The sequence below is a fragment of the Chiloscyllium plagiosum genome, unplaced genomic scaffold (assembly GCF_037043375.1).
Source record: "Chiloscyllium plagiosum isolate Xiang-an unplaced genomic scaffold, Cpla_swu_hap1 HiC_scaffold_52, whole genome shotgun sequence".
Lineage (NCBI taxonomy): Eukaryota > Metazoa > Chordata > Chondrichthyes > Orectolobiformes > Hemiscylliidae > Chiloscyllium > Chiloscyllium plagiosum.
Genome location: NW_028270190.1, coordinates 2541342 through 2558285, shown reverse-complemented (window position 1 = coordinate 2558285; position 16944 = coordinate 2541342). Strand labels below are relative to the sequence as shown.

Below are 16944 nucleotides of genomic sequence, written 5' to 3'. Positions count from 1 at the left end.
AAACTTATCAAAGGCTTCCTTCCCACCTATTCACCTATTCTGCTCTGAACTATCACCATCAAGCCCCCACCTTCACCTACCTATCGCCTTCCCAGCTACCTTCTCCCAGCTCCACTCCCACCCTCCTATTCATCACTCAGCCCCCGTCCTCCAGCCACATATTCCCGATAAAGTGATTATGCCTATACATCGACTCTCTTGCTCCTCAGATGCTGCCTGACCTGCTGTGCTTTTCTAGCACCACACTCTAAAAGACAATGAGCACCAGCCTGCAGAGCAAACAACAGAGACATTCTGCAGCTTGCAAAATTACACGACCATTCAACTTGTAATCATTTGCTCAGACACAGAGATCCTGAACATTTCACACCTTTGTATGACATACAAACCTGTTTGTCTTGAATGGGAAGGCCATCACACTATTAGCAACACCTTAACCTACACTTATCGAAGAGAAATAATGGACATTTGAAACTATTGTACACCCACTGACTTTAATTGGAGAACTATTCACACTCATTGAATACTCGGGAAGCTCATTCAGCCCCGAGAGGAGGAACAACATCTCAGTGATCCAATCCAGGAGGGATTGGCAGGAGACACGGCAACCCTGATCTCTGGGGTTTGTTCAGTAAGAGGTCCAGCCAACATCAAGAGAATCAGTTACAACCAGTTGCAGACTCAGGAAAAGGAGAGCGAGAAATCTTCTCATCCACAACCCTCCATGTACTGATGAGATGTGACTGGAGAGCTGAGAGACTGACTGGGGGCAGTGCCAGTGACACCCACCACTCTCCAAACCAACACAAGCCATTCCAGGGGCGAGCAGAAGGTCATCAAGACCCTCTGTTCCAGCTCAGTAAGAGAGGGGAGAAATGGTGGGCTTCCGGCCTGACAGTGCAGGGCAGTCCCCATGGAAGGGAAATATGAGAGGATCCTGGGATTCGTGTTTACTCTCTCTCTCTCTTTTCCCCTCTCACTCAGTAATTAACAGCTCTTTGTAATTCAAACCCCACTGTACCAAGTCAGGGCGCAAGGGTTAACTGGAGAGTTAACAACAGTCAGACAAGTCGCACTGTTTTTTTCTAAATATTCATTTACCTGTCAATGTTTTAATACAATCGGAGTTTTCTTTGCCTCTGAAGTATCTCCCGCCTGTGTTTTTCACCACATGAGCCCAGTGTCAGAACCAGGGAGCTGGTTAATAAACTGACCCGCACTCCCTACATAGGTGCTGGGGGACTGGAGAAGGTCAGCGTTTAGTCACGAAAAAGAAGACAGCATATGTCAGGAATAGACAGCAGGGATTGAGTGAATCCCTTGAAGAGTATAAAGGCAGTGCAAGTATATTTAAGAGGGAATTCAGGAGGGCAAAAAGGGAATTGCTTTGGCAATCGGGTTAAGAAGAATCCAAAGGGATTTTAAACAAACATTGAGAACAAAGAAGTCACGAGGGAGAGAATAGGGCCCCTATGTGTGGAATTGGAGGAGATGGGGAGATTTTAAATTAATATTTTGCTTCTGTATTCACTTTGGAAAAGGATATGAAAAACCAGAGAATTGGAGAAATAAATGGCGACATCTTGAACAATGTCCACATTACAGAGGGAGGAGGTGCTGGATGTCTTAAATCATGAAAAGGATGATGAGCACCCAGGACGTGATCAGGTGTACCCTAGAACTCTGTGGGAAGCTAGGGAAGTAATTCCTGGGCCACTTGCTGAGATATTAGTATCATTGTTAGCCAAAGGTGAGGAGCCAGAAGACTGGAGGTTGGCTAACGTAGATGGGAAGGAAAATCCAGAGAACTATAGACCGTCTGACATCAGTAGTGGGAAGGTTGTTGGAGGGAATCCAGAGGGACAGGATTTGCATGTATCGGGCAAAGCAAGGACTGATTCGGGATATGGCTTTGTGCATGGGAATTCCTGTCACACTGACTTGATTTTTAGAGGAATTTTTGAAGACGGTTAGAGTCATAGAGGTGTACAGCATGGAAACAGACCCTTCAGTCCAACCCGTCCTTGCCGACCAGATATCCCAACCCAGTCTAGTCCCACCTGACAGCACCCGGCCCATATCCCTCCAAACCCTTCCTATTCATATACCCATCCAAATGCCTCTTAAATATTGCAATTATACGAGCCTCCACCACATCCTCTAGCAGCTCATTCCATACACGTACCACCCTCTGCGTGATAAAGTTGCCCCTTAAGTCTCTTTGATATCTTTCCCCTCTCACCCTAAACCTATGCCCTCTAGTTCTAGATTCCCCGATATCAGGGAAAAGACTTTCTCAATTTATCCTATCCATGCACCTCATAATTTTGTAAACCTCTATAAGGTCACCCTCAGCCTCCACTCTCGGGAAAACAGCCCCTGCCTGTTCAGCCTCTCCCGATAGCTCAGATCCTTCAACCCTGGCAACATCCTTGTAAATCTTTTCTGAACCCTTTCAAGTTACACAACATCTTTCTGATAGGAAGGAGACCAGAATTGCATGCAATATTCCAACAGTGGCTTAACCAAAGTCCTGTAAAGCTGCAACATGACCTCCCAACTCCTATACTCAGTACTCTGACGAATAAAGGAAAGCATACCAAACGCCTTCTTCACTATCCTATTTACCTGTGACTCCACTTTCAAGGAGCTATGAACCTGCATTTCAAGGTCTCTTTGTTCAGCAACACTCCCTAGGACCTTACCATTAAGTGTATAAGTCCTGCTAAGATTTACTTTCCCAAAATGCAGCACCTCGCATTTATCTGAATTAAACTCCATCTGCCACTTCTCAGCCCATTGGCCCATCTGGTCCAGATCCTGTTGTAATCTGAGGTAACCCTCTTTGCTGTCCACTACACCTCCAATTTTGGTGTCATCTGCAAACTTACTAACTGTACCTCTTATGCTCGCATCCAAATCATTTATGTAAATGACAAAAGGTAGAGGGCCCAGCACCGATCCTTGTGGTACTCCACTGGTCATAGACCTCCAGCCTGAAAAACAACCTCCAACACCACCCTCTGCCTTCTACCTTTGAGCCAGTTCTGTATCCAAATGGCTAGTTCTCCCTGTATTCCATGAGATCTAACCTTGCTAATCAGTCTCCCACGGGGAACCTTGTTGAACGTCTTACTAAGGTCCATATAGATCACATCTACTGCTCTGCCCTCATCAATCTTTTTTGTTACTTCTTCAAAAAACTCAATCAACTTTGTGAGACATGATTTCCCACGCACAAAGCCGTGTTGACTATCCCTAATCAGTCCTTGCCTTTCCAAATACGTGTACATCCTGTCCTTCAGGATTCCCTCCAGCAACTTGCCCACCACCGAGGTCAGGCTCACCGGTCTATAGTTCCCTGGCTTGTCTTTACTGCCCTTCTTAAACAGTGGCACCACGTTTGCCAACCTCCAGTCTTAAGGCATCTCACCTGTGACTATCGATGATACAATTATCTCAGCAAGAGGCCCAGCAATCACTTCTCTAGCTTCCCACAGATCTCAATAATGTGATCGTCCCTTTCTTATTTGTCTGTTCCACCTAAATAACTTCCCTGGATGTATTTCTGGGAATATCCTCCCTCAGCACAGCTGTAATGCTATCCCTTATCAAAAATGCCACTCCCCCTCCTCACTTACCTCCCTTTCTATCCTTCCTGAAGCATTTGTATCCTGGAACATTAAGCTGCCAGTCCTGCTCATCCCTGAGCCATGTTTCTGTAATTGCTATGAGATCCCAGTCCCATGTTCCTAACCATGCCCTGAGTTCATCTGCCTTCCCTGTTAGGTCCCTTGCATTGAAATAAATGCATTTTAATTTATTAGTCCTACCTTGTCCCTGCCTGCCCTACTGTTTGACTCTCTTCTGTTCTCAGCTGTACCTGTCTCAGATCGATCTCTTTCCTCACTATCTCCCTGGGTCCCACCCCCCCATTTTAGTAGTTTAAATCCCCCCAAGCAGTTCTAGCAACTTTCCCTGCCAGTATATTAGTCCCCTTCCAATTTAGGTGCAATCCGTCCTTCTTGTACAGGTCACTTCTACCCCAAAGAGATTCCAATGATCCAAAAATGTGAATCCTTCTCCCGTACCCCAGCTCCTCAGCCATGCATTCATCTGCCTTAGCTTCCTATTCCTGCCCTGACTAGCTCATAGCACTGGGAGTAATCCAGATATTACTACCCTTGAGGACCTCCTTTTTAAATTCCTGCCAACTCTCTATAATCTCCCTTCAGAGTCTCAACCTTTTCCCTTCCAATGTTGTTGGTTCCAATGTGGACAATGACCTCTTGCTGGCCCCTCTCCCCCGTGAGAACATTCTGCACCCTCTCTGAGACATCCTTGATCCTGGCACCAGGGAAACAACACACCATTCTGCTTTTTCTCTGCTGGTCACATAAACGTCTGTCTGTACCTCGGACTACAGAATCCCCTAACACAATTGATCACTTGGAAGCCAATATACCCTTAGTTGCATGAGAGCCAGTCTCAATACCAGAAACTTGGCTGTTCATGCTATATTCCCCTGAGGATCCACCACCCCCTACATTTTCCAAAACAGCTTACCTGTTTGAAATGGGTATATCCACAAAAGACTCCTAGCACTAGCTGCCTACCTCTCTTACCCTTCCTGGAGTTAACCCATCTGTGTGACTGTATCTGAGACTCTCCCCCCTTTCTATAACTGTCATCCATCACACACTATTGCTGTTGCAAATTCCTCATCGCTTCTATCTGTCTCTCCAACCGATCCACTCGATCTGATAAGATTCGCATCCAACAGAATTTATGGCAGATATAATCCACAGTAACCCTTAAACTCTCTTTAAACTCCCACATCTGACAAGAAGTACATATCACTGCAAAAGGCCATTTTTGCTCCTTCACAATCTACAGACCCAGAAAATAACACCGTCTTATTCCTCTGCAAACATTGCCCCAGGTTATATTTTGAGTTTAATCAAGGGACTTATCTCCAAAAACATATAATCAAGAAAGAATCCACTATCCTCACTACTGCAGCCTTTCTCTTGGACAGACTTAAAACAACAATTAACTTATCAGATTCTGTGCTGTGAACTTCAACAGTTCCTCCAAGATTAGTTGTGAATTTCACTGTTTGTTAATTTTCCCAGATGCACTCCGATGTCCAGCGATACATAGGATGCAATTGCAGATCAGAGGTGGTACAAGGACATTGTTCAGACTGGAAAATTAGCTATGAGAAGTTCAGACTGGTGGGTGATTTCTTTAAAAGAATGAAAGCTGGGGGTAAATTTAAGATTATATAAAATTGAGCACTTGGTATAGGATAGATACAACCTTTTTGATTAAAACAGGAAGTAACTGGTTTGCTTAGATCTAAGGTCCCCTCTCAAAGTGGTGCAGCTCTAGTATGAGAAAGCAGTGGTGCTAGAAACTCAAATTTGAAAAGAATGTTAGACTTGTACTTGGGAATACTGTAATTTACTGCTTTCCAAAATCTCTCTCCTCCCCCCCCCCGACCTCATCTCAGATCCAACCTTATAAGTCAACACTGCCCTCTTGACCTGCCCTACCTGTCTATTTTCTTTCCTATCTATCCAGTCCACCCTCCCCACCTATCATTACTGCATCCCACCTGCATCTACCTATCGCCTTCCCACCTACCTTCCTGCACCCCCATTCCCTTCACATTACTGATGAAGGGCTTTTGCCTGATACATTGACTCGCCTGCTTAAATGCTGTCTGATTTACTGTGCTTTTCCAGCACATTTCCATTGTAGGCCAGGAGCAAGAAAGTGAGGTTAGGCTGAGTAGCAACTTTTTTTTGACAGACAGGGATACAAGAGGTTGAGCATTCAGAACCTGAAGAAAGGTCACTAGATCAAAACATTAACTCAATTTTCTCCCCACCATACTAGGTAACACAGCCTCCAGATGAAGCACCAGTGGCACAGCCCGCTCTCCACTTGTGCGTTTAGGCTACCATGGGCCGGCGACCGCCCACTCCCCCCTGGGTGCGGCAAATTGAATCCAAGTCGACGCACACAACAGAGTTCTGATTGGAATGCCATGCCTCCAGGAACCCCCACACATATCTCCGCCTGGCCTGTCCCAGAATGGACGTGCTGTTTCAGTAAAAGTGGCGCTCCTCCCCATCTGCATGAGAAGACACCAGCGAGAGTGAACCACCAGGACACATGAACGTCAACTCTCCACAAAAAGACATGACCCACTCTCACTAGTATCCCCACACACAGAAAAAGAAGGACATCACTTCGACTGGGACGACAGATCCATCCCAAGACAAGCCAAACAGAGACAGGCACCGAGAATTTCCAGAAGCATAGCACTCCAACCGAAACTCCATCAACAAGCACATTGACCTGGACCCCATCCACCATCCTGAGAAAGAGAACAGGAAACATCACCACCAACCCAAGGAAAGCCAAATAAATAAAAAGCAGGCCACACCACTAGTGCTTCACCCGAAGGCTCACTGATGATGTTACCTAGTGTGGTGACTAAACGTCAGAAACCAAACCTTCCATCTCAGTGAGCAAACCTACATCCAGAACCTCAACCTGAGCTACAAATCATAAAACTCGATATCACCTTTCTTCTTAAAAGGGAAGAGGGACTGGTACCTAAGGGGAGTAGCAACAAGTGAATTATGGAGGCCAAGAAGAAAACTGCAGAGAATCTTTAGTTGCTTACTGCTCAAATAGTTGTCTCAAAAGAGCCACAACAATTTAGCTTATGTGACGTGTTTATTTTAGAAAGAAAAATCAATTCACATTTTGACTATTAAGACAGTTATCAATTTATGTAGTCATCCATTAAAGTAATACATTGACGAAAGCAGAGTAGTGGTCATGATCTATATGGACTTCAGTAAGGCACTTGAGAAGGTTCCTCATAGTAGACTGTCAGCAAGGTTAGATGATGTGGAATAGAGGGAGAACTAGCCATTTTGGTGCAGAATTGGCTCAAAGGGAGGAGACAGAGGGTGTGGGCGGATAGGTCTGGAGGCCTATCAATAAGCAGTGTCCCACAAGGATCAGTGCTGGGTTCAATTACATAAATGACTTGGAAGTGAACATAAGAGGCACTGTTCCTAAGTTGCAGGTGAAAGTAAAGTTGGAGGTGCGGTGGACAGCGAAGAAGCTTACGTCAGAGTACAACAGGATCTCGAACAGATGGGTCAATGAGCTGAGGAGTGGCAGATGGAGTTTAATTTAGATAAATGTGAGGTGCTGCATCTTGGGAAGGCAAATCAGGGTAGGAGTTATACACTAAACGGAATGGTCCGGGGAGTGTTGCTGAACAAAGCGACTTTGGAGTGCAGGTTCATAGTTCCTTGATAGTGGAGTTGCAGGTTGATAGGATAGTGAAGAAGGCATTTGGTATGCCTTCCTTTATTGGTCAGAGCATTGAGTATAGGAGTTGGGAGGTCATGTTGTGGCTGTACAGGACATTGGTTAGGCCATGTTTGGAATACAGTGTTCACTTCTGGTCTTCCTGCTGTAGCAAGGATGCTGTGAAACTTGAAAGGGTTCAGAAAAGATTTACAAGGAGGTTTCCAGGGTTGGAGCGTTTTGAGCTATAGGGAGAGGCTGAATAGACTGCAGCTATTTTCCCTGGAGCATCAGAAGTTGAGGGGTGACCTTACAGAAGTTTATAAAATTGTGAGGGGCATGGATAGGGTGAAGAGCTAAAGACTTTTCCCTGGTGTGGGGGTTTCCAGAACTGGGGGTGTAGGTTTAAGGAGAGGGGAAAGGTTTGAACGGTATCTGAGGAGCAACTTTTTCACGCAGATAGTGGTGTTTGAATAGAATGAGCTGGCAGAGGAAGTGGTGGATGCTTGTACAGTTACGTTTAAAAGATGGATACATGAATAGGAAGAGTTTAGAGGGATATGGGCGAAATGCGAGTAAATGGAACTGGATTAATTGAGGATATTTGGTCTGAATGGACGAGTGGGACGGAAAGGTCTGTTTTCGTACGGAACAGCTCCATGACTCTATGACTCTGGAGCATTGCACAGCAACGAGGCCAGTCCCATCCTTCCCAATACCAGGCGCAGGTAGACCCTCAGTATGTAGTTACACTTGGTGTTTGTGTACTGAGGGTCTACACACAGCTTGATGCAGCTGCACACAAAGGGGGCCATCAGGATGAGGGCGATGTAGGTATGTCCATCACCTACCTTACCCAGAGTTTTGTACATGGAGTCCCTGCAGACACGGTCTATCTGAGGCTGCCTGATGAAGTGGAAGATGCCTCAGGTGACTGAAACAGTGTAGTTTTGGGCAATGCGTCATACCTGTGATATGTCCAACAACATATCACACCTGGTAACTAGGTTTTTACCCATAATGGGGAGGGAGCGTGTCTGCTTCACTGCGCTCCTCTGTAAATTTTATGCACACCCCAACACCTTCACGTAATGCGTCCTGACTGTGAAGGGAATGGAGGATCAGTCAGCCCAGTTCCCAGAGAACATGGCCTCCATCTTGCCTGGATTTTCCTTGGCTCCCGAGGCCAGTTGGAACTCTTCCAAGATGCTCATGAGTCTGTGCACTGACAGGGGGTCCCAGCAGAAAACGGTGACGTCATCCATGTACGGGGAGGCTTTGACCTGCTGGCCTTCTCTGCCTGGAATAGTCACCCTTCTCGTGGTCACATCCTTCCTGATGGACTCATCAAAGGGCTCTATACAACACACAAACAAGGCTGGAGAGAGTGGGCGGCATGGTGGTACAGTGGTTAGCACTGTTGCCTCACAGCGCCAGAGACCCGGGTTCAATTCCCGCCTCAGGCGACTGACTGTGTGGAGTTTGCACATTCTCCCCGTGTCTGCTTGGGTTTCCTCTGGGTGCTCCGGTTTCCTCCTACAGTCCAAAAAAACATGTGCGGGTCAGGTGAATTGGCCATGCTAAATTGCCTGTAGTGTTAGGTGCAGGGATAAATGTAGGGGAATGGGTCTGGGTGGGTTGCGCTTTGGCGGGTCGGTGTGGACTTGTTGGGCCGAAGGGCCTGTTTCCACGCTGTAAGTAATCTAATCTAACCTACCTGAATCCAGATCTGATCAGGAAGCTTTCAGATTCCCACCCGTTGATTGAGACTGAGCTAACGATGTTGGTGTAGAGCAGTCGGATCTAATTGCAGACTCCCTCCCCGAAGCTCATTTTGGAGAGTAGGTCCCACGTGTAGGTGTGTGTGATATCCTGTGAAAGGTCTTCTCCTTGTCCAGGCTGATGAGGCAGGCGTCCACCCCCCTGTCCTGTATGTAGGTGATCGTATCCCTGAGGAGCATAAGGCTCTCACTGATATAGTCCCACCCAGTACAGCACAGGTTTGGTTGGGGTGGATCACTGTTCTCAGAGCAGATCTGACCCAATTGGTAATCACTTTAGACAGCATTTTGTAGTCTTCATTCAGCAATGATATTGGCCCCAATTTCTAATTTCCTTCCTCTCCCCATTCTGCTTGTAGATGAGGGTGAGAATGACTTTCCTCATGGAGCCCCTTATGGTACCTGCCAGCAGCAAACTGTCATACACCTCCAGCAGGTCTTGGGCAGTCAAATCCCACCGAGGTGAATACAGCTTGATAGACAGCATGGCTCTGTGTGGGGAACACCATGCGTCAGTTAATGAATTGAGTTTATTGAGGACATGACGAAAATATATGATATCATTTATATATGAAAATATATTTATATAAATGATTTGAAAGTGAGCATAAGAGTAAGTTAGTAGGTTTGCTGGTGACACCAAAATTGGAAGTGCAGTGGACAGCAAAGAAGGTTACCTCTGAGTACAATGGGATCTTGATCAGAGGGGCCAATGGGCTGAGAAGTGGCAGATGGAGTTGAATTTAGATAAATGCGAGATGCTGCATTTTGGGAAAGCAAATCTTAGCAGGACTTATACATTTAATGGTAAGATCCTCGATACTGTCGGTGAACAAAGAAACCTTGGAGTGCACGTTCATAGCTCCTTGAAAGTAGAGTCACAGGTTGATAGGATAGTGAAGAAGGCATTTGGTATGCTTTCCTTTATCGATCAGAGTATTGAGTGCAGGAGTTGGGAGGTTATGTTGCAGCTGTATAGGTCATTGTTTAGGCCACTGTTGGAATAATGTGTACAATTCTGGTCTCCTTCCTATCGGAAAGATAGGAAGATGTTGTGCAACGTGAAAGGATTCATAAAAGGTCTACAGGACGTTGCCAGGGTTGGAGGATTTGAGCTACAGGAAGAGGCTGAATAGGCTAGGGCTGTTTCTCTGGAGTGTCAGAGGCTGAGGGGTGACCTTATAAAAGTTATAAGATCATGAGGGGCATGGATAGGATAAATAAGCAAAGTCTTTTGTCAGGGGTGGGGGAGTCCAGCACTGGAGAACATAGGTGTAAGTGAGAGGGGAAAGATATAAAAGAGACCTAAGGGGCAACATTTTCACGCAGTGGGTAGAAAGTGAATGGAATGAGCTGCCAGAGGATGTGGTAGAGGCTGGTACAATTGCAACATTTAAGAGGCATTTGGATGAGTATATGAATAGGAAGGGTTTGGAGGGATATGGGCCGCGTGCTGGCAGGTGGGACTAGACTGGGTTGGGATATCTGGCCAGCCTGGACGGGTTCAACCGAAGCTGTACATCTCTATGACTCCATGATTGGTGAGAAAAAAGTGGATGATATTGTCTACATGAACTTCAATCTCCCACATGACAGTCTTGTATCGGGTGGTATCGGGATGAGCTGACAAGATGCATACAGAACTGGTTATTTAGTAAGTTTGTGTATGATACAAAGATTAGTGGAATTGGAGATATTGAGGAAGATTGTCAGAGGATACAGCAGGATATAGTTCACTTGGCAGCATGGGCAGAAATCTAGGAGTTTAGTCCGGACAAATGGGAGGTGATCCATTTTCAACGGTCAAGTACAGATGGAGATTGAATAGTGAATGGCAAAACCCTGAAGAGTATTGACATGTAGAGCGAACTGGGTGTGCAGGTTCACAGATCACTGAAGATGCCAGCTCAGGTAGACAAGGTAGTGAAAAAAGGCTGATGACATGCTTGCCTTCATTGGAAGGGGCAGTGAGGATAAGGATTGACAAGTTATGCTGCAGCTTTACAGAACTTTAGTGAGGCCACACTTGGGATACTGTGTGCAGTTCTGGTCACCACATGACCAGAAGGATGTGGATGCTTTGGGGAGGGTGCAGAAAAAGACTACCCTGGATGTTGCCTGGTATGGAGGAGTTTAGCTGTGAAGAAAGGTTGGATAGACTGCGCTTGTTTTCAATGGAATGCAAGAGGTTGAGGGGGGACCTGATCAAGGTTTCTTGGATTGTTAATAGCATGGATAGAGTGGACAGTATGAGGCTTTTTCCCAGGGTTGAAGGGGACAGTTACTGGGGGTCACAGGTTCAAGGTGCGAGGGACGGGGGAGGGGAGCAGTTTAAAAGACATGTGAGAGATAAGTTTTTCACACAAAGGTTGGTGAGTACCTGCAATGTGCTGCCAGAGGAAGTGGTGAAAGCAGACACGACAGCAGCTTTCAGGAACACCTGGACAAATACATGATTAGGAAGGGAATAGAGGGATATGGATCCTGTAAGTGAAGACAGTTTTAGAAAGAAAGGAGAAAATGAGTTGGCGCAGGCTTGGAGGGTCGAAGGACCTGTTCCTGTGCTGTGCTGCTCTGTGTTCTCCTCTTCTCTGTGTTCTAGCGTCCAAGACCTAAGCAAGCTGCAGCTCCAAGAGTTTGTTCCATACCCATTCCACAGAGTGTCAATACCCCTTCCACATGAGGAGAGAGAGGGAGAGCTATTTGAGATTGTGGAACAGCAGTAATGTTAGTTTCTGGCATCAGAGCAAATAATGTGCAGGTTAGGTGAATTGGCCATGCTAAATTGCCCGTAGTGTTAGGTGAAGGGGCAAATACAGGGGAATTGGTCTGGGTGGGTTGCTCTTCGGAGGGTCGGTGTCGACTTGTTGGTCCGAAGGGCCTGTTTCCACATTGTAATTAATCTAATCTAATTAACACTTGACTAGAATTGCAGAGAAGAAAGGAATCAAATGATCTGGTTGCTGCTACATTGTTCCATATGGGATCTTGCTGTGCATCAATTGCCATCATGCCACCTTTGTGGGCAGTGAGTCTTCTCATCAGCTAACTCCTCATTTTGTAAAGGTTTCAAAAAGGTCTGGCCTGAAAAATCAACTTCCAGCTGACATGTTTAATGTTTAGAGGTTGCTGAGAGAGAAAATTCCTGGGATCTTGCTGTGCCATTGCTCTAAAATTTCTAGCTCTGTCTTTTAATTGATTCTGTCTCTTTTATCCCAGGGAATTATTATTCACTTGAAAGATCCAAAAAGAGAGAGAGTTTGGGACAAGGTAAACTTTGAACAAGAGCATTCTCCAAGAGGGCACATAGTCCTGAGGCCTATTCCACAGGCCGCACTCCGTGGGTCCCCACCTCAGTTGTGTTCCTTTATTTCCCCAAAGAGTGGTTGCCCCTTGTTTTTTAACAGGCCTCTGGTTAACTGCCCCACTGAACTCATCTCTACCTACCTCGACACTGTCCTATCCCCCCTAGTCCAGGAACTCCCCACATACGTTCGAGACACCACCCACGCCCTCCACCTCCTCCAAGACTCCCGTTTCCTCGGCCCCCAACGCCTCATCTTCACCATGGATATCCAATCCCTCTACACCTCCATTCGCCATGACCAGGGCCTCCAAACCCTCCGTTTTTTCCTCTCCAGACGTTCCCAACAGTACCCCTCCACCAACACTCTCATTCGTTTGGCCGAACTGGTCCTCACCCTTAACAATTTCTCCTTTGAATCCTCCCACTTCCTCCAGACCAAAGGGGTAGCCATGGGCACACATTTGGGCCCCAGCTATGCCTGTCTCTTTGTTGGCTACGTAGAGCAGTTGATCTTCCGTAATTACACCGGCACCACTCCCCACCTCTTCCTCCGCTACATTGATGACTGCATTGGCGCCACCTCATGCTCCCGCGAGGAGGTTGAGCAATTCATCAACTTCACCAACACATTCCACCCTGACCTTAAATTTACCTGGACCATCTCTGACACCTCCCTCCCCTTCCTGGACCTCTCCATCTCCATCAGTGACGACCGACTTGACACTGACATTTTCTACAAACCCACCGACTCCCACAGCTACCTGGATTACACCTCTTCCCACCCTACCTCTTGCAAAAATGCCATCCCGTATTCCCAATTCCTCCGCCTCTGCCGTATCTGCTCCCAGGAGGAGCAGTTCCACCATAGAACACACCAGATGGCCTCCTTCTTTAGAGACCGCAATTTCCCTTCCCAAGTGGTTAAAGATGCCCTCCAACGCATCTCGTCCACATCCCGCACCTCCGCCCTCAGACCCAACCCCTCCAACCGCAACAAGGACAGAACGCCCCTGGTGCTCACCTTCCACCCTACCAACCTTCGCATAAACCAAATCATCCGCCGACATTTCCGCCACCTCCAAACAGACCCCACCACCAGGGATATATTTCCCTCCCCACCCCTCTCCGCCTTCCGCAAAGACCGTTGCCTCCGTGACTATCTGGTCAGGTCCACGCCCCCCCTACGACCCACCCTCCCATCCTGGCACTTTCCCCTGCCACCGCAGGAACTGTAAAACCTGTGCCCACACCTCCTCCCTCACCTCCATCCAAGGCCCTAAAGGAGCCTTCCACATCCATCAAAGTTTTACCTGCACATCCACTAATATCATTTATTGTATCCTTTGCTCCCGATGCGGTCTCCTCTACTTTGGGGAGACTGGGCGCCTCCTAGCAGAGCGCTTTAGGGAACATCTCCGAGACACCCGCACCAATCAACCAAACCGCCCCGTGGCTCAACACTTCAACTCCCCCTCCCACTCTGCCGAGGATATGGAGGTGCTGGGCCTCCTCCACCGCCGCTCCCTCACCACCAGACGCCTGGAGGAAGAACGCCTCATCTTCCGCCTCGGAACACTTCAACCCCAGGGCATCAATGTGGATTTCAACAGCTTCCTCATTTCCCCTTCCCCCTCCTCATCCTAGTTTCTAACCTCCAGCAACACGATCCCCTGACTTGTCCGACCTGCCCAGCTCCTTTTCCACCTATCCACTCCACCCTCTCCTCCCTGACCTATCACCTTCATCTCCTTCCCCACTGACCTATTGTACTCTATGCTACTCTATCCCCACCCCCACCCTCCTCTAGCTTATCTCTCCACGCTTCAGGCTCTCTGCCTTTATTCCTGATGAAGGGCTTTTGCCCGAAACGTCGATTTTGCCTGTCCTCGGATGCTGCCTGAATTGCTGTGCTCTTCCAGCACCACTGATCCAGAATCTAGTTTCCAGCATCTGCAGTCATTGTTTTTACCTCTGGTTAACTGGGTCATGTCAGATTATGGCCCTGTCATTTTTAAACAGGTTTGACACCTGGGGTTAAAGTAACCAAGGTCTTTGAATTTGACACAAACTTGTTAACCCCCACGTCCCCACCCGCAGCGAGTGTCTGAGAGACAGGACTTTCCAAAGAGGAAATTAAACCCTAAATGTCAAACTGTCTCTTGAAGACTTTTTATAATGTCAGAGTAATGATGTGTGAGTGTTAAAATTGACATTGGGAGTGAGAAAGAGACTTGTAAATGTGAGAGAGGCAGGAGAAAGAGAGGGAGGGAGAGGCATTTGAGATTGTGAAATAACAGTTATGTCAGTGTCTGTAGTTGCAACAAATATTGAACATTTAAGCAGCCCCCATCAGAAATATCGAGCTGATCTTGCTGCTGATATGTTGCTGCCTGTGAGATCCTGCTGTGCTCTGACAGCCTGTGGCAATGCGATCGAAGCAAGGACTGTTTAGATAAACCGACAGGACTCGATGGGTCTGGGATTGAAATCCCTGAACTTTTTTACCAATTTGATCGCTCTTGGGTTTGCTGAGGGATGTTTTATGTGAAGGAATGAGCTCTTGCTGTGTAATTTGTTTGAAAATCTCCCCCCCCGACTTTCCAGTTCCAATAATCTTTTTCTCTCCCACTCTCTCCACCCACCCCTTGCGGGAATTGCTATTTTGAAGCTACAACAGGACAAGAAATCCTTCCCTTGGACAGAAGTTTCCTCCAGAGGGGAGGGGCGGACATCGGCCTGAGGCCTATTCGACAGGCCACACCCCATGGGGCCCGTGTGAGTTGTGTCTGTTTGTTACCCTGAGGTTTGATTTCCCCTGGATTTTTAAGGGTCTCTGGTTAACTGAGATTGATTGTGGCTTTGTCATTTTAAAGCAAATTTGAAGCCTGGGGTTAAAGTAACCAGGGCCTTGGGATTTGACACAAACGTGTTAAATGTCTGGCACACAGGACTCCCCACAGAGGAAATTCAAACCCTAAATGTGAAACTCTCCTTAAAGACTTGGTATAATGTCAGAGTAATGTGTAATGTGTGGGGCAGGATGGAAGAGACATGGATAAAGACGGGGAGAGAGAGAGTTATAGCTGGCAGTCACACTGACAGAAGGAAAATCCCAAAGAGGGAACCTCCGCGAAAATCTTCACAGTCCGGCCAGTTCTGTGTTTGGTGGTAGATTTAGGGACAGAGGATCTTCGAGGCTACTGAGAAGTCAATGTTTAATGTTTTTAAACTGCACTGATATATTTTACAAAGCTTAAAAAAGGCGTAAAAAGCTTAAAAGGAAACAAGGAATGATCAAGCTTTCCTGTGCTAGAATTAACATGACAATGTTCAGGGAGATCCAATGAAGTCCAAGTCCTGAGATTAACATCTCAATGGGACAGGGTAAAAACAATGACTGCAGATGCTGGAAACCAGATTTTGGATTAGTGGTGCTGGAAGAACACAGCAGTTCAGGCAGCATCTGAGGAGCAGCAAAATCGATGTTTCGGGCAATAGCCCGACTTTTGCCCGAAACGTCGATTTTGCTGCTCCTCAGATGCTGCCTGAACTGCTGTACTCTTCCAGCACCACTAATCCAAAATCTGAATGGGACAGGCAGCTCTCTGGGAGGGGACTGAGAGACATTGCAATGTGTCCGACACACCTTGTTGGAGACAGCAAATCCCTCAAGGAGAATAAATCTGCAGAAGAACATGTCAAATTAATTCTCATGTTATTTTTCTCTTTGTCGGGAGAGAGCAGCTCTCTCTGTCTGGTCAATATTGTCTGTGTGGTGAAGGGGTGGGGGGGAGAGAGAGAGAGGGTTAGACAGAGTGATGTGTGTGTGTAGAGAGAGAGGGATAGACGTTTGAGATTAGTTGGTATCTGGAGCAACAGTTAATGCGGAAACAGCATCACAGAAGAGAAGGAAATCAGATTCTCGGGCCGGCTGCTGCTATGCTGGGCTGGGATTGATGTCAGCTGGGTTGTGTCATTGAGTAAAGTGCACATTTTCGCTGATCGTATGAGGGAAGGATATGCTTCCAGTGGAGAGATCAATAAAACAGTATTTCTTTAGAAGTGCTCACTTCTGACAGTAACATCGCACACAAAACCCTATTTCCTCATTAAAAAAAGAGTAGAGTTTATTTAAGAAAACACACACACACTGAATTGTTGGATGCTGAATAAATATTTCACCTCGAGGAGAGTCTGGAACCAGCCACAAGAATGTAGTCATCAAATGGGTCCAAAGCAAAGGGACATGCAAATATAATCACATTGTATTTGCACTTAGCATTTACCCCGGTTGACTTAAGAGATGGTTGAATGTGCTGTGGTTTGTTTGGCCAAGAGCTTGATTTGCAAGTTGTACTAAATTGGGGGAAGGCAAATTTTGACAGTATTTGGCAAGAACATTCAATAGTTGATTGGGAGCAGATACTCACAGATAAATGAACAGCTAAAAAATGGGAAGCCGTTCCTTTACCTGGGAGTAAAGAGATAATCAGAGTACAGAACCAAGGTGAAATA

At 46.7% G+C, this 16944-nt stretch overlaps 1 long non-coding RNA gene across 1 annotated transcript in view; it reads left to right on the top strand.

Moving 5' to 3' along the window:
- LOC148134742 (uncharacterized) overlaps positions 1 to 7083 on the top strand; it is an 81928-nt gene extending 74845 nt beyond the window's left edge. The window contains exon 4 of the long non-coding RNA XR_015755609.1: positions 5905 to 7083. This is a non-coding gene — a long non-coding RNA (uncharacterized LOC148134742). The remainder of the gene's footprint in view (positions 1 to 5904) is intronic.
- The last annotated feature ends 9861 nt before the right edge of the window (positions 7084 to 16944 follow it).